Here is a 24,726-nt window from a genome sequence, read left to right as displayed (position 1 = left end):
CAAACAGACACATTTCGACAGATTCAGGACAGATTTCGGTGTATAGTATATAGTAAATAATGACGCTAGATTTAAAAGCATTCTATCAAAAGCTTTATAAGAATATAAATAAGTACGTAGATGTATAGTAAGGGTCGTGATAAGGGCCACGCCACGTTAGAACCTGATGAATTCTCGTCGCGGATTAGCCCTTACAATATGAGCACAATTTCACACGAGAGGGTCTAGGGTGACAAATAACGTCATGAATGCCTCGCAATATATCCGCGGTCCGGTCTTCATGTGCGAATCTACGTGTAGGTATTTTCAAATAAAAAATTGTAATAGGCGTATATTGGATTTTAGCTTCTTAATTAATTCGAAAGAAATGTTTGCATAAGAATAGGTAACAAAATATTTTTGTTCTATGAATTCGGCTAATTATTTATGTGTGCTTCAGCTATAAGTCTATTTAACCGCCAGAAGATTAACTGTTTTCAACTATCTTAAGCAACTGGTTATTCACACTAAAAATGGGCAGATGAAATATATCTACTCAAAGAAGAGATAAAATTGAATGGATGAGAGAGAGGTAATAATCTCTTTACCGAACAATACAAATAAGGATAAATAATAATGCTAGTACCAAATAAACTCTTGAACGTCCATTTGCGTCAGCAGACGGCAAATAAAAAAAAGCCGAGCTACAGTTGCCTTTCAAGCGAATTAAAAACCCGAAAATCCTTTCAAGTTCGTGATCGTGATGTTGACGAAAACGTTACGCTTGGCAAAAACTTTAGCTTTTCAAATGGATGCGTCCCGCCAGGATGACCGGGAGTGTCATTCCAATACACCAGGCACAATTGAGACGAAAGCACATGAGAACCAGTATAATCGTGCTTGATAGCTGATGATACAGAAATCGAGATCAACCTTTTTTTTATTCAGCAAAAGTGATCAAATATATAGGTAGTAACGTAGAAGTTAGCGCACTCGATAAACCAGTTAGGTAATAAATTACCTTAACTGGATTATCGAGTGCAATCATGATTGCATCGCGTAGCCTAGGAACGTAATATTAAGTTAGCATGATTGTACATACGTACATAAGCACTAACCAGTGCTACTTACTAACCAGTAAGGAATAAATCAGTCTAAGGTTACCCGTCAAAGGTACCTTTAACTCACCAGTAGCTGCGTCTAATCAACTCTATGGAGCAAATTCGCAGCGATTCCATTTTCCATAGCGCTGACTAGACGCCAATGCTCAAAAGACGGCAGTCTAGGGTCTTTCTATACTGGTTTGGGTGGACTCTATTCGCTCGCGCTACGAATGGAACACGTGGGCGAATGCAAATGTTTACCTGCAGTGGAATCCTTTGAAACGACATTCGACAGATGGCCGCGTGCAGCGGCCCGCGTTGATGTAATGACACGATGTGTGCCTTCGTAAAGCCAGCATAGGCTTAGTTAGGATACTAAAGTCTATTTTTTTATTCGATAGACTAAAATGACATTTCATAGTATGAAAAGACACATGATGCTCATACTATGAAATGTCATTTTAGTCTACCGAATAAAAAAATAGACTTTTGTATTACCTATAATATATGATCTGTGATTAGGAGATGGGATTATGGATAACATACTCTGATCTTCATAGGTATAGAAAGCGTCTTCAGATAGTAATTATGCTATTTGAAACCACGTCATTTTTATGAAGAAACTCAGAACCAACACCTCCATTCTTCTCAAACAAATATTGTATTAAATGTAATTGTATTCTGCAACCAAACAGTAAAGTATTTATATGATGGTTTTTAAATAAATGTTATAAACAGAACTCGGTAAAGTACAAAAATGTCATCGCCAATGCGCCATCTCTCAATTTTCTACGAGTATAGAAGGCGATGAATTAACTTTTAATTATTATAATTTTCATGATTTCTTTTCTATAAAGCAGCGTTCGCAAGCGTACGTTTTTAAAATCAAAATCAATCTAATCGGTAAATGTATAAAAATGTCGTAAACGCGCCTCCGCTCAATCTTCTATAGAAGGCGATGAATTAGACTTTGTTGTTCAAAGGTATGCTACGATAGCGTTTGACGGATCACGCTCGGGTCCGATGGATGGGGCTAGCACGTGCCGCGCCGTGATGAATCGACGACTTGTAATCGGCGGACTAACATGGATCCTGTAATTTGTTAGAGGAAAATTCGAAGGACGAAGGGACCTGTGATATACTGCGCCTCTTATGAAGCACCCGCGGTGTTTGATTTATCGATACACATTGTGTTATGATATATTTCTAATTTATAGACGTCACTCTTGTATAGTTAAAGGTATCTTACTCGTAATATTATAATATGGGCATGAAATGCCCGCGACATTAATAATAATAATAACGGCCTCAACGTGTTGGTTCTATATCCCCACGCACGCCTTATAAATGACCGGGCTCGAAAGACACTAAAAAATAAAAGTTACAGAAGATACATTGTAATTTTTACCTACTAAGCTTTGTAATAATTGCATTCATAATTTGTTTTATTTAATTCTATTGGAATTGTGCTAAACGGTGCAAAAGAAATACTGCTGCAGCCTCATCTGAATTTGTATAATATTCACACATTGTTGGATGTAAATCATTACACCTACAAGCAGTGAATCACCTTGTTAAATTAGCATTACATTTATCACAAAAACATGCGCAAAAACACCTTGAACAGAGAATATCAAGAAAAATAGGTTAGTAGATAAAGTTCGGAACGAGGAAAAAATACGAACATTTGGCGTTATAATTCCACGTGAATCTGTGTGAGATTACAACAATAGCCGGCATAACGGTGACAAATGACATAATATACCTCCACGAGGTAAATAGCCTTAATGCGGAAAAAATAGTACCAGATGCGTAGGGCCCAAAGATAATACTTGGTAGGGCGGAGAAAAATATATTAATTAAAACTCCTTCTTTACTTTGCAGACGATAATTGACATGTTGTTTTTCTGGTATAATTATTCTAGTCTAGTATAGTAGCAGGTATATAGCAGCAGTGTTAAATTTAACGGTATACCTATACTTAATACAGATTTCTTCAGGTTATTAAGGTAGCTGCTATACGCATCACGCACCCACAAAGTAGACCTTTTGAAATATCTTAAGCGCTGCGTGACGTTTATATAATTATATATATGACAATATTTTTTAAGTCTGTCCTAAACGTGAGATCGACCATCTTCTTTTCCACATTAAACGATCTCACGACCAAATCGAATACGTCCAACTATCCAACAACTCTAAGAAGCTCACGAAACTGACTTCGCAAGTAACCGCGTCGACTGACACTCAATTTCCTTTATAGTTTTAGGTATTCCAGTAGTGCTTTGAAACTTGGAAAAGTGGGTCCTTAGAAAACCTTCTCTTATCCCCAGGTAAGCGTTTTCTGCTATTTACATTAACCTCATCTGGGAAAGGTAAGGACTGAATGAAGGCGCACATTGCCGGCCAGAATCCGCAATGAGGAGAACAATAATGGATCATCCGGATATTGCCTGTCAACCGCGCCACCGACGGCATGCGAGGACTCCTATAGCTCGCTGTGGTCAGTGAAACACTCACATAATTAATTTGTTTCATCTTGTTGCGGTCTTTTATGGCTCCTCTACACATTGGCCCAGCGCCGGCCACTCCAAGGGACGCATTTATGCGTTAGAGGGAGCAAGTGATATTGCTATCTCATTCTACCGCATGACTGCGTCCCTTGGAGTGGCCGGCGCTGGCCCATCGTGTAGAGGAGCCATTATATTATTCTCTATACTACTCTTTAGTATCTACGTACTTACTCCAATATTGCATTACCTACGCATTTAATCCAATATTGCATTTGTGATTTATGAATTCACGAATGTTATGTAGCAATTTTGAAAAAGATGCAGCACGACGTATATTGTATGTAGATGTATATTTATACTACTGAATCTAAAATATACCAAAGAACTAGATTACATGAAATATTTATGTTTAAATATGTTCTTGGTGCTTAGATATTTAAATTTGATTTTTGCTTGAAAAGTAACATGAAAAAGTCGTCTCTTTGTATTAAAACTTTAAGCAAAGTTAGTTTTATTCTATTTTGAATCAACTCTATAATATTATTTTATTTTTGCGTTGCATTTAGGATACCCCTTTACTATTAAACAAACGGAACTCATATCATAAACAAAGACTTATCTTGACATTGTTAGAATGAGCTCCGTCCGCAATTCTAGTCTAGTGCTGAGTGGGGCTACACTCGTGCAATATTAGACAGATTACCGAGCTAGTATGCAATAACCTGCGTGTAATTAACCACTACGATGTTTGAAACGATCCCTTCCAATCTAGAGTCCGTCTAGCACTCTAAGCTAGCTTTGGACAGAACAAAGTGAGGGAGTGTCATTATAAACGAGGAGTGTTATTTTCATAGAAATTTTACATTCATGATGACATTGTTATAATTTTGGCATGTTTGTTCAATTTTCAGATAGATTTACATACCTACCTATAGGTAATGAAAATATTAAAAAATCTACATATGATAATACCCTTCTGTGTTTATCAACTGGTATCATGATATATAAGGTCGCAAAGCCTCGCGGACAAACGTACGAGGTCATCCCGGTCACGGGAAGAATTCACAATGAAGCAGGTCGGAATATATCATCCGTCCCCTGATAGTGTGACATATACAGGCTCAAGTCATGTTGCATGCTAATGTCTAGCTGCTAAACGGTTTAAGATGAAGATCAGGTTAACGAAAACATCGCATGTGTTATCAGGACAAATCTAGAATGACTCTTACATTTAAAGTTAACCAAAGTCTGCAAAATCTAAAGGATTAAGTCATATGAACTTTTCGTGAGTACGAAAAAGGCACGTATTTTTCAAACTGGAAGGGTATGCTCAGCCTGGCGCAAGTAGGAACATAGTAGAGCGCCATCTTTCGCGAGCAGAACACAACCGATGTTCTGCATAAGGGTGGCGTACAACCCCAAATACTGTCCTTCAGCAAGCGATAGGAAGCTTTTAGAATTAAAATATACAGAGGTCGCTTTAACGCGACTTCAAAAATGGTTATATTATTTTAGCTAGAAGTTTAAGTTTAGTTTGGAAGTTAGCGTTCTGAAACTTTTGAAGTTGTTCGGGTCAAATCGGGTAGTTTCAATAGTTCTGAGAATTTGGGATTTATTTAGGCTCAGCAGTATGTTTTTCTTTTTACTTTATCATTAATATAATTACTTGTTGTTTAGTTATCCTAGGTCATCCTATGTTGACATTTGTAAGATTTTTTATGTCTGATTTCTCCAACCTCATTCTTCTGTCTGTTTGCCAGATTTGTTCAGGGCAAATGTATTTAAATTGTAGCTATGGAACGGATACATACAAAAATCGTGAAGATAAAACACAAAGCACTATAAGGAAAAACATCGTCATGGAGCGACTGAGCTTTTATAATTAACCACAGTTCCGTTATCGTACCTCCAAAATTTGTATTTTGTGTGAATGTACTTATACCAAATGAAGAGTACACGGAAAAAACATGTCTAGTCACTTTTTTGAAAAATGAGATTTTAATCTCAAAATGTAGAGCTGTAATGAACTATTAGTTACAGCTTCTGTTACCTCTGTAATTGTAAACAAAACTCCTTTTTTCTCACTTTAAAAACACCTATACACGAAAACAGTATGGCTAATTAAATACATGTTCCTTTACTTCCTTTCAAACCGCGATAACTCAAGATGTTGTCAGAGTGACTAGACATATTCTTTCCGTGTACCCTTCAAATATACCCACATCCGAGATGACTTGTACGAAAAGTCGATTTTTAGGAGACTTTTGGACTAATTACCGATCTACCATAAGTTAACTGCCTATTCATTATTAATTTACGGTTGAATGGCATTCATTTCAGTCGACTGATGAGGAATGATCTTAAAGCAGTATTTTAATCATTAACAGTTTTTTCGTTCAGATCAGACTCTTAATCACGCTATAGCCTGCCAAGAAGCTACCCAACATTGACTTGTTTAATGACCAGCCCTAGTAGCACGGTAGCATTTTTATCATTTATCACCATGCCTGTCACGTTCTAACAAGTATGTAAGTGCGAAAGTGACGGGCTTAGTGATAGTGGATAAAAATGGATCCGTGCTGAGCCCGCTGCTTTAGATTTTAAATGAGAGAAATGTGACAAAACTCTGAAGAAAGCCTTTAGCACAACGAGATTTTCACATAATCGAGAGGTGGAAAGACCAAATGAAAGCTCTATTTATCTGCTGGCTGACCATACATACTTACTCAATATGGCCCCGTTAGGCGGCGGTCGGATTACGCCCCCGCCGAAGCCTACAAAGCTCTCCTGGAGGGAATAGGTAGTTGATTTAATTTAAGGCCCTTTGTGTCGCACACTTCTAATTTCCTAATAAAGCGGCGTCGCCTAAACACAGCCATCCGAGAACAAAGGCAGTTCTTACAGATAAAAGGCCCGCAATATCGAAGCCGCCTTGTATGTATTATTGTCCAAAATGACAAATATTACGCTTTGTCCCATATTTAAGCTTTGTATCCGGGATCACAATTTCAAAAGATCATTTAGGTTGGGTTTGTGTTGTGGTTTTGGCAAATGTTTACGATCTAGATTCTAGGGGAACTAAAGCTCTATTTCGATCCAATTCCCAGGTTTCTATAATCCTATCGCTGGGGAATGACCAAGTTACGATTGACGAAATCCAATTATGTCAATAGTCCGGGAACGTCCAAGACTAGAATAGTTGGATGTAAGTACACAATACGACAAACTATAACAAAAGTTCCTTCCCGGATAGGGAGAAACAAATCAATTACTAACAATTTTCTTCAACAAAATAGGGCAAAGGGAAATTGCAAAGAATAAACCTATTAAAGTGTATTCTGGCAAAATAGACAGCTACGATCCGGATAATAAATGTGTTCGGCGTGTTAATTTGGGATGAGAACATCAGTTTACTGCTAATAGACTTTTGGTGACCGATGTCGCCCTTTAGGCGAGGCCAGGTACCGGTATCTATAACCTCTAGCCGCCCATACGTTAAACCTTGCCAAGCAAAATTAAATTTTATATTGTCAACACAAAGTTCAAATTAGAATGGAACAGGAGACCTTTTTATAGGTCTCTGGGGGGCTATGTATAACCACTACTGGATTGGGATTTCCATTAACCCTCGTATTTAAAGTGAAATGATTTATGATTGATGAATGATTTATTTAGTTGATGTTCTCTGCAGCTGAGAGAGATGACCCCCCTGAAAAACAAATTTCTATGCAGGGGGGGTCACCTCTTTCGGCAGCTGACTGTACCTAAAACAATAAGCAAGCAATGGCAGGTACAGCAGGTTGTATTTACGAGTGGTATAATGGCATCAAATTTAAGATTCTACAAGGACATATACCTATATCTTCATTCAGATGGATACGGGGCACAACATAAATACCTATGGGCCCGATTCGGATTTTGTAATAGATCTATTAGATATCTTTTAGACATCGCCAAGATACGATAACGATATGTTTAAGATCTAACCTGTCAAATTTGACATTTCCGCGATTCTGGAGATACTCTTGAACGATTTCCACAAGATATTACTTAGAGATCTAATTCACATCTAATAGATATCTAAAACGATCTATCGTAAAAGTGACATTGGTTGCCCGAATTGCGCTGCAAAAGAGAACTAGTTGAAATCTAAACTATAACGTATCTAGAATGGATCTAGTACGTGTCGTCTCGTCTCTTGTGAATATCTTGAAGTTCGAATACGGCAGTATGAAAGATTAAGTCTGACCTTCGATTTTGTATCCTAGTATTTCTCGCATACTTGTTGAACTAACCTAACCTAAATATTTTTTTAATAACTTAAGTAGAACTAATCGACACGAAGTAAACATTTAGTAAAGTTCTTGATATCTCAGGTTTGACGAATAATAAAATAAAGTGACGATTTTTTCTGGAATGGCGACGATTTACCGTTTGATTTAAATTGCATTCCATCTTGATAGGTCATAAAAATGTTACTCCGCTATCGGAGTAATATTTAAGCTTTACGACTCAGCGATTGCCATCAAGGGTGTCATATTAATCGCTTGTTTCAATCAAGGCTCAAACCAACCAGTATAAGTAGGCTCTTCGATTATGCATACTTGTTATGGTTCTAAAGGTCACGTTACAGTGGACCGTGAATTAGACTCGCCAGCACTTCCGCAGCCAATCAGAATGATCGACCAGCTTCATCGGTCGCATACTAAACGCCAATCTGGGCCTTGGCAATAATTCCTCCCAAGATGACGATCTTTCATTTCGAGAGAGACACTGTTCCCCGATCAATCTATCGAGCAGTCGTGCTGTGCCTTCTGAAAAAGATATTTTTTTCAAAAGAATGCTTCGAATGTAATTCTAACGGGCAGATTATCAAAAAAAGACAGAAGTCTTTAGATAGATAGATACAATAGGTACTCTTTATTGGCACACCTCAGTAAAAGATACAGTTGATTCAAGATAGAGGCAGATAACATGCGGTCTTATTGCTAAAAACCGATCTCTTCCAGACAACCTAGGGGTAGCGGCAATAAAGCAAAAGCAGGCTGTTGGCGAGAAAACTACATCAAATCTCCTTTCAGTTTTGACGACCGGTCTGGCCTAGTGGGTAGTGACCCTGCCTGTGAAGCCGCGGTCCCGGGTTCGAATCCCGGTAAGGGCATTTATTTGTGTGATGAGCACAGATATTTGTTCCTGAGTCATGGTTGTTTTCTATGTATTAAAGTATTTGTATGTTATTATCTATCTTTGTCTGAGTACCCACAACGCAAGTCTCCTTGAGCTTACCGTAGGGCTTAGTCTATTTATGTAAAAAATGTCCTATCATATTTATTTATTTATTTTATTTATTTCCATAAGTTATTGTTTTTTTTTTTCATTTAGAAGCTTGGCGTGGGTCGGTATAATTTTTAGCCCGTAATGTGCTCTTAAAGGGAACTATGTACCTAGTTCCCTATTTGTAAGTACACATAGTTCGACTCGTCTCTGCTCGCTTAGCGTTGTTACATCAGCTGTCGAATTGTCGTCATGGTCACACGATCTGTCTCCGTCACCGTGACGAATGTGCCGCTGACTTGACGGAATCTGTAACCCCCTTCCCTTCTGCGGAGACAAATCTGCGGCGGTAGCACGGTCGCATTTTTATCGCCTGTCGCCATGCCTGTCACGTTCTAACAAGTATGTAAGTGCGAAAGTGACAGGCATACTGTCCAACTTAACGTTTGGCTCTCAGTAGCATTTGTTATATTATATATGTCCGCGACAGATCGTACAATCGGGCATATCGAGATATTCCTAGGCATATCATGAAACGCCGCCATTTCATGATCTGACTAGCGACTACCAGCCGTATCGTTCAAACATCAACGTTTGACAATTTGCCTGGCGACGTTTAGGCATATCAAATAAGTAGGGTGTGATATTCCTAGGCATATCGTTTCATGATATGCCTAGGAATCCATATGCCCGATTTTACGATCTGCTGCCGACATATACATAATATAATATGAAAACCAAGATGTATACTCCGGATAATAGCCCAGAGAGCTGCCAGACTGTGTGGGCGGTGCACATTGCTCGGAGGGCCGATGACCGCTGGAATAGACAGGTTCTAGGGAATTAGACGTTTTTCGAACGTTCCCGCTGCTTGTAGGTACTACATGATAGAAATAAAGTGAAGTCAGAGCCCTATAACAGACGTAGGTACTGATTATAGGAAAAAATAAGAGCATGGTCGTAAGTATACTATATGACATGCTTAGTTCGCCTTTGTACATAACATTTTTATTTATCGAATTTAAACTGTTGTGAGACATACTAACATTGAATAATTTTACGGTTATCGGGCGAGTGACTTAAAAACAAGTGAGCCTAAACCGTAAAATTATTCAATTTTTATTTAGGTTTTGTTTTGTCCGTTTTATGTAAACCTGTTTATGCGCAATAAAGTGACATTCATACATACAAACATAGTAAATAATCAAGCAATTACGTACATCGGGAGAAGTAATTTAGTTGAGAAGTTTCTAAATTAAAGGACATTCTATTGAGTTGATTAGCTAAATAAGTTACAGGTACCTATACTTTTTTATCCGCAGCTCAAAAATATATTCTGCCTACAATAAATCAATCAACGGTGCTTTATAAGTATCACAACGGGGGACCCTCGAATTTCCCTTAACAAATTACAGGGCTTGTGTCAGTCCGTCGATTACAAGTCGTCGATTCATCACCGGCTCGGCGCGGCACGTACTTACTCCATCCATTTGACCCGTGAGCCGTCAAACGAAATCGTAGCTCACCCTGTAGCATTGGGAAGACACTCCTCCTTTCGGGCCAACTCGGCTCCGTTCGGCTCAGCATTGCCCCGAGCAATTATTAGGGTTGGCACCACTTGACGTCCTTTTGCGTGCACGACCACAGATAAGATAATGACTTGAATTTTGACAACCCTAAATAGCCTAGAAGGAAAGTGGCATACCAATGATAGGGATAGCATGATTCGTCCCTGAATCGCTGTCAAACTTCGGTTTTGTAGGAAGTGTCCTTTCTGTACGGTAGTAGGTACTACCTATTATTTATCCTGTGCTTGTATGAAACATGAACAACTAGTAATGGTAAGAATTAGAGTCTTAAGAGTGTAAAAACACACACCTAAAAATATCGCTTTGAAAATACACCCAGATACTCTTGAACGTTGCAAGGGTTTAAGAAACTTAGCCACCGAGTAAAAAACCGGGTAAAATGCACTTTTCTCATCAGTTTTTGAAGACTACAAAGAGCCGAGCTGTGGTGAAAACTAATTTTAAACTCCAAAAGATGAGAATGATGCAAGGTGTTGCGTGCGGGTGATTAAGTTATTGTGTTTAACAAGTAATTTTTAAAGGCGTTAAGACGGTAAGTTGTGCGGTTCTGTTGCAGTTTCTCTTCCCTTCCCCCTTATTTATGGCTTACAAGCTGCCTGAAAACATAACAAGGATTAAAACTTTTACAATTTCATATAATTTTGCAACTATGTTGGCTACGTACAGTAATATATTTTATTAGCTAAAGGTAGGTATTTTATTGACGACCAGTCTGGCCTACTGGGTAGTGACCCTGCCTGTGAAGCCGCGGTCCTGGGTTCGAATCCCAGTAAGGGCATTTATTTGTGTGACGAGCACAGATATTTGTTCCTGAGTCATGGTTGTTTTCTATGTATTTAAGTATTTGTATATTATATATATCGTTGTCTGAGTACCCACAACACAAGCTTTCTTGAGCTTACCGTGGGACTTAGTCAATTTGTGTAATAATGTCCTATAATATTTATTTATTTATTATTTATTTATTTATAGTCTCCTTACTTAAGTAACTTTAATACTTACTACGAATGACATGACACCAAAATAACTATGAGTAACATTTATTTTAAAAGCATTTTGTAGTGAGCATAAAAGCAATCGGTTATGTGTCACAGAGCGTAAACCGTGCAGCAAAGGATATTGCATTGTTAACCAAAAAATACCAGAATATTGTAGGCCAATAAAGGTGATATTGATTGGCGGGTGACGGGTCGGGCGCTGATTACTTACAGAATATCTGGGACATCACGTGTCAAAGCTTTTACCGTCGTACAATGGTCGTACAATACGGATAAAACAACCTTAATGAAATAAAATTTGAATATATTCGATTTATGTAACTAAATTAATAAATTTTCACAGACTTCCAGATTCCGAAGGAGGATATTCTCAGATTCATATCAGATTTTTTTGAACATCGGCGCTTCGAAAGCATCACGTGGTGATCTGTCAGCTGTCATCTTAGAAAAGTAAGCGCCGGAAGCTCCAGCCTGGCCCGGACACGGCCCGGTCGGCCCGGAGTGAGTCATCCTTTATGTTCATAGGCCAATTTTATTTTAATACTTACCAACATTTCAAATTTTCCGACCATGAAAAATTGCCCATAAATCAAACTGAATGGAGTCAATGTCTCTTCGATTTTAAATTACTTTGGAGATGATTCATTGATCAATTCGTTTACTTTGAGTTTTTTTTTTTAGCCTATGTGTGAGCAAGATCCCGCCAATCCCGCTGGAATGCATCCAAGTCGTCCCGCCATCTCTTTCTCGGTCTGCCTCTGCCTCGACTACACTGGGGATGCCAGCTAGTGGCTATTTTGGCCCATCTGTCATCATGCGTCCGTTGTCCTTTGAGTTATTAATTTGAAAAAAAAAAAAAAACAGTCTGCGTATGGTAAAAAAGAATTGGTATAGAAGAGTTCACGGGGTAGGAATATATACGAAATTACCATGGACCTATAATATTACGGACAGAGTTTCGCTTACAACACAACTGTGATTCCAACATCCACCAGTTTCATAGTATTTACGCGTGACACACACACATTGACAGCCCACATCCACCAGTTTGCCGTCAGACGAATCGAAACGTCATTGAAGTAAACATGTCTAAGAAAAATATAAAATATGCCGGCATGCGTAGTTAAATCCTGCTAGAATTGTACCGATCGAAAGAAAAAAAGTCACGGAATAGCTTTTCATACTTAAGTTTATCAAATAGTACGTAAAATCACGATAATTTGTTGTTTATAAATTATCAAACTGCAAAACAGGAGTGTGACCAGTAACATGAATACGGTAATTTCCCAAAAGTAGGGTAATTGATACCCTTCTTATTAAATCATTATGTATATATATAAGAGATCATTTAGGTAAATGGTTAAATTATTGATTGTGCATTTCAAACTAGGTCGGTATATGGTAATTTCCCGATACTAAGGAGATTAGACGCTTACATGCATGTTTGATAGTTAACGTTTGTTTGTTATTTATTATCATTTTTTTGTTGAAAACCAGATATGTTTCAAGTTAAGGCCGTGCATCGAAAAATAACAGGATCTTAGAAACGTGGCAGTGGCTAGCCCCGGAAACAAACAGTAGTGATTTTCGGATATATGTTTCTTGACTATATGATAAGTGATTTGATAGTAGTCGAACCACGAATGCTTAAAATTTTCTCGATAGAAAATAAATCCAAACTTACGTGTTCATTTTTCGGTATTAGCTTCGTGCAACTAGAAAACACATCCATATCCAGCACAATCCACCTTACAGCAAAGGTTTTCATCTCGACTTAACTTTCAAAGAACTAAATATTAACTTATTATCCTTTACCGATGGATTTATTATCGGTTTTTGATTTTATGAATTCAACAGCAAACGCCCATTTTAGGCAGTTCAGTTTCTCTTTCTGTCATGCGTCAAAGTCATAAATGCATCCTTTATGCCAGTAATGTTAGATGGCCGTCGTGCCTCAAAGAGGTAAGACCTATGTCACTTCGCGCAGCGCTCCGAATTACGTAAAATTTTAATATCCAATAAACGTTGAGTCGTAACTCCATTGAGTAGTAACGGAATCGGAGGTAAACCTATGATGGTGCCTTCTTACAGGCCTATACGTTACGCATGTGTGCGTGTTTGCTTAGCTACGTCATGCTACGTCGAAATCTATACTCTTTGTCAGTTACAACGGGTTAGGAAATTTCGACAGATATTGAAATGTATCGGTAGCTGTTTGGTATTTAGCCATCAGAATCTAACCGTCACTTTTTGCTTTATTTTTGTTTGAAAATAAAATATCTATAAGAATATATTTTTTGCTTTTTTTCTATTGTAATGATAAAAATAAATCTAGTATGTTTCATGCTCAAATAATTTAAAATAATTGAATAAATATTAAAAACTAATTGATATTATTCGTTTTAATTATTATATTATTAAGTTTGTTTGAATAAAATATTTTATTTCAATAATACGAAAAGTTATTATATTTAAGTACCACTAAAAAAGGTCTCTACTTACAAAAACTCACTTGCACGGGCCGGGGTTCGAACCCGTGACCTCCGGTTTGAAAGTCGCACGCCACTACAATTTCACATAAGTAATTTACAATGACATGATACCGTGGAAAAAATGAATATTACAATGTACTGTGTTACTATCATTTTATAGTTTATTTTGGCTTGACAAGGAGGAATGAGAAAAACGTGCAGAGCGAGAGGATTAAATCTCTCTGTCCCTTTCTTAAAGTAGCCAATCCTAATTATGACATCTGTTTTGATATTAATTCTTTGAACATAATTTGTCGATGTTCTTTTTTATATCATCGAGAAAGATTTTTATTAAAAAAATGTGTTGAATTTATATGTTTTTTTGGCATACATTTCATTACTTTTGACAAATTTTGATTGTGATGACAAACGATTTGATGTGATGTGTGAAACGAACCATGTGATCAACGATTATCTAATAAAACTTCATTTAGTCGAAAAAAATAGTTGTCTACTACCGGGTGGAAAAAAATTATGGGCCCTGGAGGGAAAGTGCCTTAAAACCTTAAGTTTGCTCATTTTACTTAAATGAAACATTATTGTTTTTTAAAGAAACAACTGCATTCAAAGATTTTTGAAGTGAAAACTTCTTTAGCAGCGCTAGGCACTTTATGAGGTGGGGAAAAAATGATAAACTCGAGACAGCGTAAGGCGATCATGTAACCGTAAGGTTTAGATGGCATTTAAATCAATAAAGAAAAACTCAATGACATTACATGAAAAAGGTTATAATCTTGTACGGGCTGAAATACGAGGATCTCACAGTATTATAACTTTATATCACTCAAATATAATTCAATAAAGCTACATCTTGATGAAATCGCTAATAAAAGTGAAGTCTAGTACTGGTGAATAAAACTCAAAATATCATGACCAAATATATTTAGACGCGAGGTCTGCAAGGTAACTTTACAATTTCTATTCGAATTTTAAACAATTAACGCTATAAATTTGAATTTCGAATTTTAAACAAGCTCACTGACCAGCAATTTCGGAACCAAAAGTTTTCAATAGAAAGGAGGATGGGTCAATTATACATAGTGCTACAGACATTTTGGACTAGTCATTGAGTTTTCACTTCTATCGGCACTCCCGGAATGCAACACGTTGTTTTTTTTTAAATTCGCTTAGTCGCGCCCGAGAATCGAACCTACTTTTTCCACACTGTATAAAAGAACACAAATGCTTTTCTTCTGGTAACTTAAATGTTCTATCTATCTTGGTGATATGTCAATGCAATCAAATAATCTGAAAAAATAATAATAACCCAATTTATGAATTCCGTTCCTTCAGAAAAATGCGAAATGTACGTACAATTTTTAGGGATATCGTACTTTTCCCAGAGACAAATTAAGTTGGCTAAGACACATTTTCACTGATTTGGGGTCTGTACTAAAAATCTAACATAATATGATAAGGACTTAATCGTTTTAAGCTCAAGAGTGAGTTTTCCTAAAGCTTTTTCTAAAAATTATGTCTTTATTAACGTTAGGAGTGCACTGCAGCATGTCAAATGTATGCCAAAATGTCAAGGGAGAGAACAATAAATTAAGTTTAAATTCCACTTCCACTCATCAGCAAAGTGATATCAGTATATCAGCAGTTTAAAGTTATGTTAGATTACAAAATTAGCGCATCAAAAAAATCAAAGTGCATAGAAAAAAAGTCTCCTGAGTCATAATAAAATTGATGTCTCTTGGGTCACCAGAAAAGTCACCAGGGAGAACGATGACCCAAATCACATTTAAAAGAAAATGTAAATTTTGTGTACTACCTACGAACATTTTTCAAAAAACTATGTTTTTATAACATATTAGACCCAGGATAGATCTAATACCTCTTTTCGTACCCCGGATAAAATGGTCGGCGACTAAAAAAGTAACTGAAACGTTACGTTATTAGGTTCACGATGCCGCGTTGTACCCTTGCCTTCGTTGCGATATGTTTGGTAAGTCAGGAGACTTAAAAAATGAGCCATGATTTTGGGACATATTAACAAATATTTTTTTGAATATATAATAATTTTAGCGGACTTTAATAATTTACCAGTTAAATTAGATGTAAATACCTTTTTAGTTAATCGTTAATATATATTAGTAGCAGTAAAACACTTTATTGTACAAAAAGACACATAAAACATGAAAAAACACACATCCTTCGTATATCACACCCCACGCCGAGTCAGACGACGCTACGGAGCCACGCTGTTACGTCGTCGCCCAAATCTAGAATTTAGTTAATTTCATTTTTATGTATATTGTTTTTCTTTGTATCAGTTCTTTTATATTTTGTAGTTTCACAGTGCCTTGGTTTTATACTGTAATGCTGTGTTGATCAATAAATAAATAAATAAATAAATAAATGGTAGAATATATTTTTCACACTTATAAGTAAAAACCAAAACCGATACGCGATTGGGATACGCTCTTTTTGTATGGGATAAAAAAAATTCTCCTGGGTCACCAAGAAAAATCGACATATTAAAATAATTCAGTTCGTTTTTAAGTTCTAGTCAGATTGAAATTTTGGTTATTTGAGATAAATTACAATAACGCTTAGATTTGAAAAACATGATTTTCTATTTTGTTGCGATCGACCCGGGTAATAAAAATACGGCGAATTTGAACTTTTGTTTGTTGTCGTTGTAAAATGTATTAAAAAATAATGTAGGCACCCCTGACAATTGAAATTCAAAATTATCCAGAAAAAGCGGCCAAGTGCGAGTCGGACTCGCCCATGAAGGGTTCCGTATTTAGGGGATTTATGACGTATTAAAAAAAAACTACTTACTAGATCTTGTTCAAACCAATTTTCGGTGGAAGTTTGCATGGTAATGTACATCATATATTTTTTTTTAGTTTTATCATTCTCTTATTTTAGAAGTTACAGGGGGGGGACACACACACATTTTACCACTTTGGAAGTGTCTCTCGCGCAAACTATTCAGTTTAGAAAAAAATGATGTTAGAAACCTCAATATCATTTTTGAAGACCTATCCATAGATACCCCACACGTATGGGTTTGATGAAAAATTTTTTTTTGAGTTTCAGTTGTTCTAAGTATGGGAAACCCCCAAAAAAAAATGTTTTTTTCTATTTTTGTGTGAAAATATAATGCGGTTCACAGAATACATCTACTTACCAAGTTTCAACAGTATAGTTCTTATAGTTTCGGAAAAAAGTGGCTGTGACATACGGACGGACAGACGGACAGACAGACAGACAGACATGACGAATCTATAAGGGTTCCGTTTTTTGCCATTTGGCTACGGGACCCTAAAAATGAGTGTTTCAAAAAGGCACCCTGTATTCCTTACATACCTAAATAATCTCTTATTCAATAAAACATATAATTACTAAACACTGTGATTTATTTCAAATAAATGCAAATCGATCGGATAAAAGATATTAATACCTACCTATACAACAATGAATACGAGTACAGTCAGCTGCAATAATATGTTACACACCGAAGGCCTTTTTGCGGTAGATCATGTTAGATCTTATTTGTAGAGCCATAAGAGCGTGTCACATATTTTTGCGGCCGTCGAAGAGTAACATATTATTGCAGGTGACTGTACCTATGAAAAATTCGAGGGTTAAAAAGCATTTCAACCAAAGCATTTATAATAATAACGACCATGGACGCCTGCAACCCCAGGGGTATTGTAACCCCATAACAATAAGGTTGAAATTTGCATTTAGTGACCGCAAAGTCAGGTGAGCGTAATCAAGTAAATCTGTTTTCATCATATTTTATCAAAAATAATCTCTTTTCTGTTCTTGTGCTATTTTCTTATTATCAATACTCTTAACTTATATGCTATATACGCTGCTGCTTCTATGATGTTAACATCTTCCAAAACAACAATAAATATGCAGGTTTATGAATTAATTATTTTATTGTTTGCTATTATGAACAAGTAACAACGCCATCTGTTTCAATTTTTTCCGATTTTAAGTTTCTGGCCGACCGCAGCGACCACGTATAATGGTAGTTAACTTCTGTAACGTTAGATGGTGCTAAAAGGTCACACAAACTTCACGTGCGGCGCGAAGCATTTCCATGTGTGCGTGTTAGCGGGGAGGGAAGAACTAGCGGGCGTGGTTTACGAAGCGCCAGACGCGGCTGCAGTAGGCCCTTAAATGTATAAATTAAAAAAACATGACGAACTGATTTCATTACGATGCTAAGTATCATTAGGTATTGAAAATAATGTTTGCACAAAGTAATTGTGCAATACGTACTGCGCATTTTCAAGACCTATAAAATCAGATACGTACACACCTTTTTTTATTGTATAACGTAAAACTGTACTAATTTTTTTATTTAAAAACAAGGACGATATTAAAAATAATTGTTTCACCATTAGGGGAGAATTTGTGTTACATGGTAACTCTCGTCTACACGCACACATTCAAACCGTCTGCCATTGCAGTGTCACAGTTTCTCTTAAGTGACATTCTCTCTGTCAAATATATACCTCTATGGAAATTACCTACTAATTTTCGAGGTACGAATAGGAGAATAACTAATGTACGAAAATAATTGACATTGCACTCTAAAAAAAATTTGGTTGGCCCTATCAATATCTTGATAGTCGTAATCAAGCATCTTGATTCCATACGAGCCTAACAAGAACTTAGACACATCAAATAAGGTAATTCTGATTGCTATTACTATATCTATGTAACTGAACCAATTAAGATCTTGTTCAATATTTACACGAAAAATAATTATGCTAACTAATTGATCCTAGCAAGATCAACTAAGGGCTTGATAATTATTATCATGATAAGTTACTGTACCAACTAATACAAACAAGTCAGTTTAACTAAGATGTAGGTCAATATTAACATGAAGAGTTACTGTATTAACTATTTGACCCAAATAAGTTCAACTAAGAACATGATTACATCGACTAATGCACCTTATTAGCCTGAACTAAGATATGGTTAAATTTGAATCTCAATTGTTTAATCATTTCAACTAAGATGTAAATCAATGTTAACATGAAGAACTACTGTATCAACTATTTGACCCTAATAAGTTCAACTAAGAACATGATTGCATCGACTTATGCATCTTATTAGCCAGAACTAAGAAATTGTTAAATTTGAATCTCAATTGTTTAATCAGTTCAACTATGAAGCTTGTCTAGTACAATATACCATTCTTCATCAATTGTACTAGTACAATAAAACACAACAACAAACAACAAGCTTCATAGTTGAACTGATTAAACAATTGAGATTCAAATTTAAGAAAGTAAAGTTTTATGAAAAGGGGGTAAATGAATAAAACAAAAAATATATATAATAAGATGTTATTTATTCATCTAAACATTCAGAAAACTAAACGTTTTACATTTAAAAATTGAACTTTCTTTTACATACCTTACATATATATTATAATTAACATTTAAAACGGGCTACAAATATAATGACCGTTTGGCGTACAACCGTCGATTTCCCCCTTATGGGTACCCGTTGGCGGCAGGCTCGGGGACGTCTGTCGCCTACACGAGGGTCCCTGGGATGGCCAATGCGCAAAAAATGGCGCACTCTTAGAGAAGTAAAGGGAAACAGTTCCTCCGAAGTCGAGTCCGCAGTTCGGACAGCCGCTGGCGGGGTTTCGGAAGCATGGTCCCGATAGTTTCCCGTGCCTCGCCTTAAAGCCTTGAGGCGGCCAACAGGGGTTTTACTGGGTAGACCTGGGGTCTCATTAGTCCACAACAGGGATTCCCACATAACCATCCCGGCCCGTCCCCGCGCCTTTTATTCCCGTCGCCGCGATTAGCACTTGCTCCATGTTGCACATACACTATTATACATTAGGTACACAAAGCAAAGGTAACACGTTCACTGTTCCAGGCTTGCCGTGAAATAAAGGCACAAGTAAAGTTTATTTCGTTGACGCGTACTTGAATGACTAAGTAGTTGAATGTTGAACGTCGAGGCTGAGAGCTGAGACTGACTCCCCACTCGCACGGTCACAGGCGCCGCAGGGGCGCGGGCGGGGAGAACCGCGGGTGCACCGGCGCCCCCTACTTATCTCTTGATTGAACGGATTAACTGATTATTTAATTTAATTATGAAGAAAATCGATTTAACAAATAATTCTTAATAGAATGGAATATTAGTTTCGTAATGAATACAATAACTTGATCATATTGGGATTGAATGTTTTATCTTCGTTGTTCTAAATATTATATGTTTAGTTGATTAAAATACCAAGGCTTATGTAAATCAACAAAGAGAAAATAATCACATAAACTATTAAAATGTTCATAACTATTAACATATTTATCTGTTTTAATTAATTTGTTAAGGATTGAATCAACCTACGTTACATAATTATGCCAACAAGTTAATGATAGATGCAAAGTATACAATTGTTAGGATTAATAACATACCTACTTTATTAGTTCAATCACAGATACACTTATTGTTTTAAGTAATCAGGTTTCTTTGATTTATATAAGATCGTTATTGTTATAATTAACTTAACGTCAACTAAGAGAAAACTGCTCTTAGTTGGTCTTCATTTTTTAGAGTGTGGCTTTACAATGTTATTAACGTTAAGTCTGTTTTAAACATTTGAGAGTCAATTTATTCATAAATAATCAAATACAAAGGTCAAATTTGAAAATAATATAGGTACCTATCATATACGACCCGGGTCATTAACTTTTGTTGCGTAGGTAGTTCACAGAAGAGAACTCTTTCATGAATGTGTTTGACCCGCATGCGTATCAAAATTATCTGAGTAGGTACCTACAGATATCTATTGGGTACATTTGGAATTTGATTACTTACATTACTGATAATCTATTAAAATATTTTTTGTGCGTATACTGTATGTAAATTAAGCCCTAATGATCCGCGTATTACGCCGCTAGCGATGATTTTTTAAACATGAAAATATTCCATCGGTGACAGTCCCGTGAACAGAAAACATATTGCTAATGATATTTTCTTTTCCTTTGACTGTTTATATTAGTAAACACGTTCATTTGTTTTGCTTTGAACGTGAATACATTTCTTATCTAGTGGTTTTTCCTTGTGATTTATAATTGGTGGCTATGTATTTCAATAAAAAGTAGTTATATTTATATATTTTTCTTTAAGTTTCGTGATACCTAGCTGGGTTGTCAAACGTTAACGAAAATAATTATCACGAAAAGTACGAGTGCCATAAGCTAGCTGCGCCATCTAGTTTGAGTTACTTAAATGCACATTAGCTCACTTTGTGAGTCATATGTACTATTTTGTTTGTCTATAAAACCTAAAATGGATTCTGCTGTGAATAGAAAGCTCAAAATCTAAAACTCAATTGACAATAATATAGACGTATCCTCGAGAGATGCTCGAAGAAACTTATTAAATTATACAATAATTCGTTATACAATTTGTCGCTGGAGAACACTGACCTCTGTAGCATGAATGACTCGTAGCCGATAACTGTAGACTGTCTTCGTAACTGCCGCTCCACTTAATTGATTTAAGTTCAATGGCAGGATTTAATTACCCCCACGCATTGATTGCTAACTAGGCATTAGTTAGTCTTAAAAAAACACAAATAGACGCGGATTGGTAGAACGGGTCTAATTAAAACTATGGTTCAGCCCGCTGGTAACAAAGTCTTGAGACAGCGTTTTCGTCAACAACCACGTCGCGACATTGCCTAATCATGAATGACATGTTTATGTATTCAGGAAGCTCGCTCGCGCTAACGAGAACTTTGTAAACCTCCTCGTCCTGAATTCCTTATGGGGTTCTGCACCCGCGCTGACTGGTCTGGATTTGAATTAAGGTTGGACCTTCGGATTTGGATTGTGACTGCAATTGCTGCTGCAGCGTAGCAGCACTACGGAATAGGTGTACTCGCTTTCAGTTTGCTTGTCAATTGCATTGTTGTCGCGATTAGAAAGTAGTTATAGGTCTAGTAATTCAAAACGAATCAAATAAAATCATTACTCCTAAACTAATTAATAATATCTGGGAGACCGAGCTTAGCTCGGGAAACATACATAAACTAAAAATCCGTTTTCCCAGAGATAAGACCTAGCTAGATCGATTTTTCGCCCCCGAAAACCTCCGCATAGCACCTCGAAATCGTTAGAACCATTTCCAGGATCCCCGAAATATATAAAACAAGAATTGCTCATTTAAAGGTATAATATAAGATAAGAGAGGACTTCAAAATAAGGATATCTAAGCACCTGTAATAGAAAAATAATCCTGTTATATAATTTAGATAAAGCCCTTTTCGATTATCGGTACGGTAGGCTGGACACTGCAGTATAATGAATTAAATTAAATTCTCTTGATATCCTTTCCGCATGCCCTCGGGGTTAAACCAGGGCTCAAACACGATTATAAATAAATCACTGTTTTGTTTGCGTTTGGTTTACCTAAATGCTGTGTTGACATCTGACAGTCCAATATAGTTTTTGTAAAGATTTTTGTGCATTCTTTGTATTGGAGGTTGGAGGAGACGTTTCTGGATGATAGTACAAGTTTGTTATTAATCAGACATTAAAAATAAAAATAAAATCCTACCTAATTTGGTTTGTCTATTTCAGTGTCAGGGCAAAACCTCTCCCCTGCCGCTACTTAGCACATAATTGGCGCGACCGTATCTCGCGGCGAGATAGACTACCCGTCCCTCCTTTATTAACATAGAAAAAGACGGGTAGTCTATCTCACCGTGATATACTGTCGCGCGAATCATGTGCTAGGGGTGCTGGTTACCTATAACTCCCGATTTTGTGCTTCCGTCCGGCCAGTTGTACTATGTACAGTTGTGTTATTAACAGTATAAATAAAAAAGTGTCTTTGTCTCTCTTCTATATCTCTGCTCTATCCTCTTCATGCTTAAACCGTTGAACATGTCAAGCACTAGGACGTTTACTATATGTCTCTTCTTCTTCCTCACGTTATCTCGGCATTTTTGCCACGGCTCATGGGAGCCTGGGGTCCACTTGACAAGTAATGCCAAGAATTGAGGGAGATTGTTATTTTACGTAAGCGACTACCATCTAACCTTCCAACACAGAGGGGAAACTAGGCCTTATTGTGATTAGTTCGATTTCCTCACGATGCTTTCCTTCACCAAAATATCCAACGATATTTCGTACATAAGTTCCGAAAAACTCATTGGTACGAGCCGGGGCTTGAACCCGCGCGACCTCCGTATTGAAAGTCGCATGCTCTTACCGCTAGGCCACCAAGCTTACCATCTGTACCTAGGTGATGAAATTTACGGTACTTTACTTTTGTTAAAGTACCTACAATTATTACCTAGTCCTATGTGCTGCTGCATGTCAACTACATGCTGCGACAGCTGCAGGCAAACTACACAACTTGTCACGAAGTAAACTTCGACAAGCGCGTTGACTCCAGCTTAATTAGTTCTAAAGTGGGCTAAACAAACGGTCGTGTGACGCAGTTTAGGTTGGTACATGAGCGTTGTCAGGCACATTAGAGCTTTGGCAGGTGCCTGGAGTTGGGTTCTAGTGCTTCTGTCTAGATCGCTTTAATTAGTTACGCTATCATAACCTAACCTAACCTTAACTACCGTAATCTTCCTTAGATATTACCTTCAATAAGACAAGAGGAACTATTTTTAGTAAATATACAGGGTTGAGGACGTTTTATCTAGTCTGTAAAATAAACCAAATACCTAAATAATTATGTAATTGCATAAATAACCATCAGCAACTTCATTGGTTGCAAATCTCACCGAATTTGAAATCTCTTCATAACCAACTGCACAACTCGTGAGTTAGTTCTCGCTCGACTTTAATTCTAAAGAGGCCGTACTTGAACGCTAAATTAAGTGCCGCTTTACAGAGTGCCGCGTGTAAGCCGCCATAGTAAAGAACCTAGCGTTTCATGTTTTTTTTTACAATTTATTTCAAAGCTTTTAGAGAGAAAATACGCGTTCAATTTAAAACTGCCTTTTGGATAGTGGCCGCTTAATACCTAAACTATTGTTGTTACATTTTGTGATAAATACATATCAGAATTGAGTAAATATGATTTTACACTGTTGGACTATTAAATTTATGGGTCATAACATCATAAATGAGTGACAGAATTATGTCATAATGGCGGCAGCAATGCGGAAATAACGACGCAGCAACATTAAAGGGCTGTGCACACCGGCTTGCGTGTGCATGACGTGCACTGCTGGATGGACACGCACACGTCACGCAAGCGGTGTGCCGTCTCTCATATCTGTATACTACAACGCCGCACGCGCACGTGCACGTCACGCACACGCAGCCGGTGTGCACAGGCCTTAATACACCTGCAATAGACATCCGAGCGTAACCTTTAAATTCTTAGCGTCAAAATATAATATGTACAACATAAGTACTTTCACTATATTAGAGCAAATTAAATTATTTCAGAAAATATTTTAATTTGTTTTTATTTACACTACTACTAGGGGGCGCCATGCCTATGCCGCGGTGGCCCGGTGGTCGAGTGGCAACAGGCACCTGCCGCGATAGCAGAGGACGCTGGTTCGATTCCAGCCTGGGGCACTGGAGGCCTGGGTAATTTTTTCATAGTATATGACATTTATTTCAGTTTACTAACATACTAATTTTCAGCGTGAGCATGAAATGGGAAACGCACTTTGCTACTTTTTTTTTAAATTTTGTTTCTCACATGATCATAAGCCCTCTCAATAAATTAACGATAATAAAACTTCACAGCGTCCTTGC

The 24,726-nt window shown here is 37.0% G+C and overlaps 1 protein-coding gene across 1 annotated transcript in view; it reads left to right on the top strand.

The window, feature by feature from the left end:
- Positions 1 to 24,726, top strand: part of LOC134650926 (uncharacterized) — a 435,267-nt gene that overhangs the window by 269,526 nt on the left and 141,015 nt on the right. The gene's annotated exons all lie outside the window — the stretch shown is intronic.

The sequence above is a fragment of the Cydia amplana genome, chromosome 9 (genome assembly GCF_948474715.1).
Source record: "Cydia amplana chromosome 9, ilCydAmpl1.1, whole genome shotgun sequence".
NCBI classification, from domain to species: Eukaryota; Metazoa; Arthropoda; class Insecta; order Lepidoptera; family Tortricidae; genus Cydia; species Cydia amplana.
The sequence above is the reverse complement of the archived record's forward strand: the minus strand, read 5'-3'. Positions and strand labels throughout refer to the sequence as shown.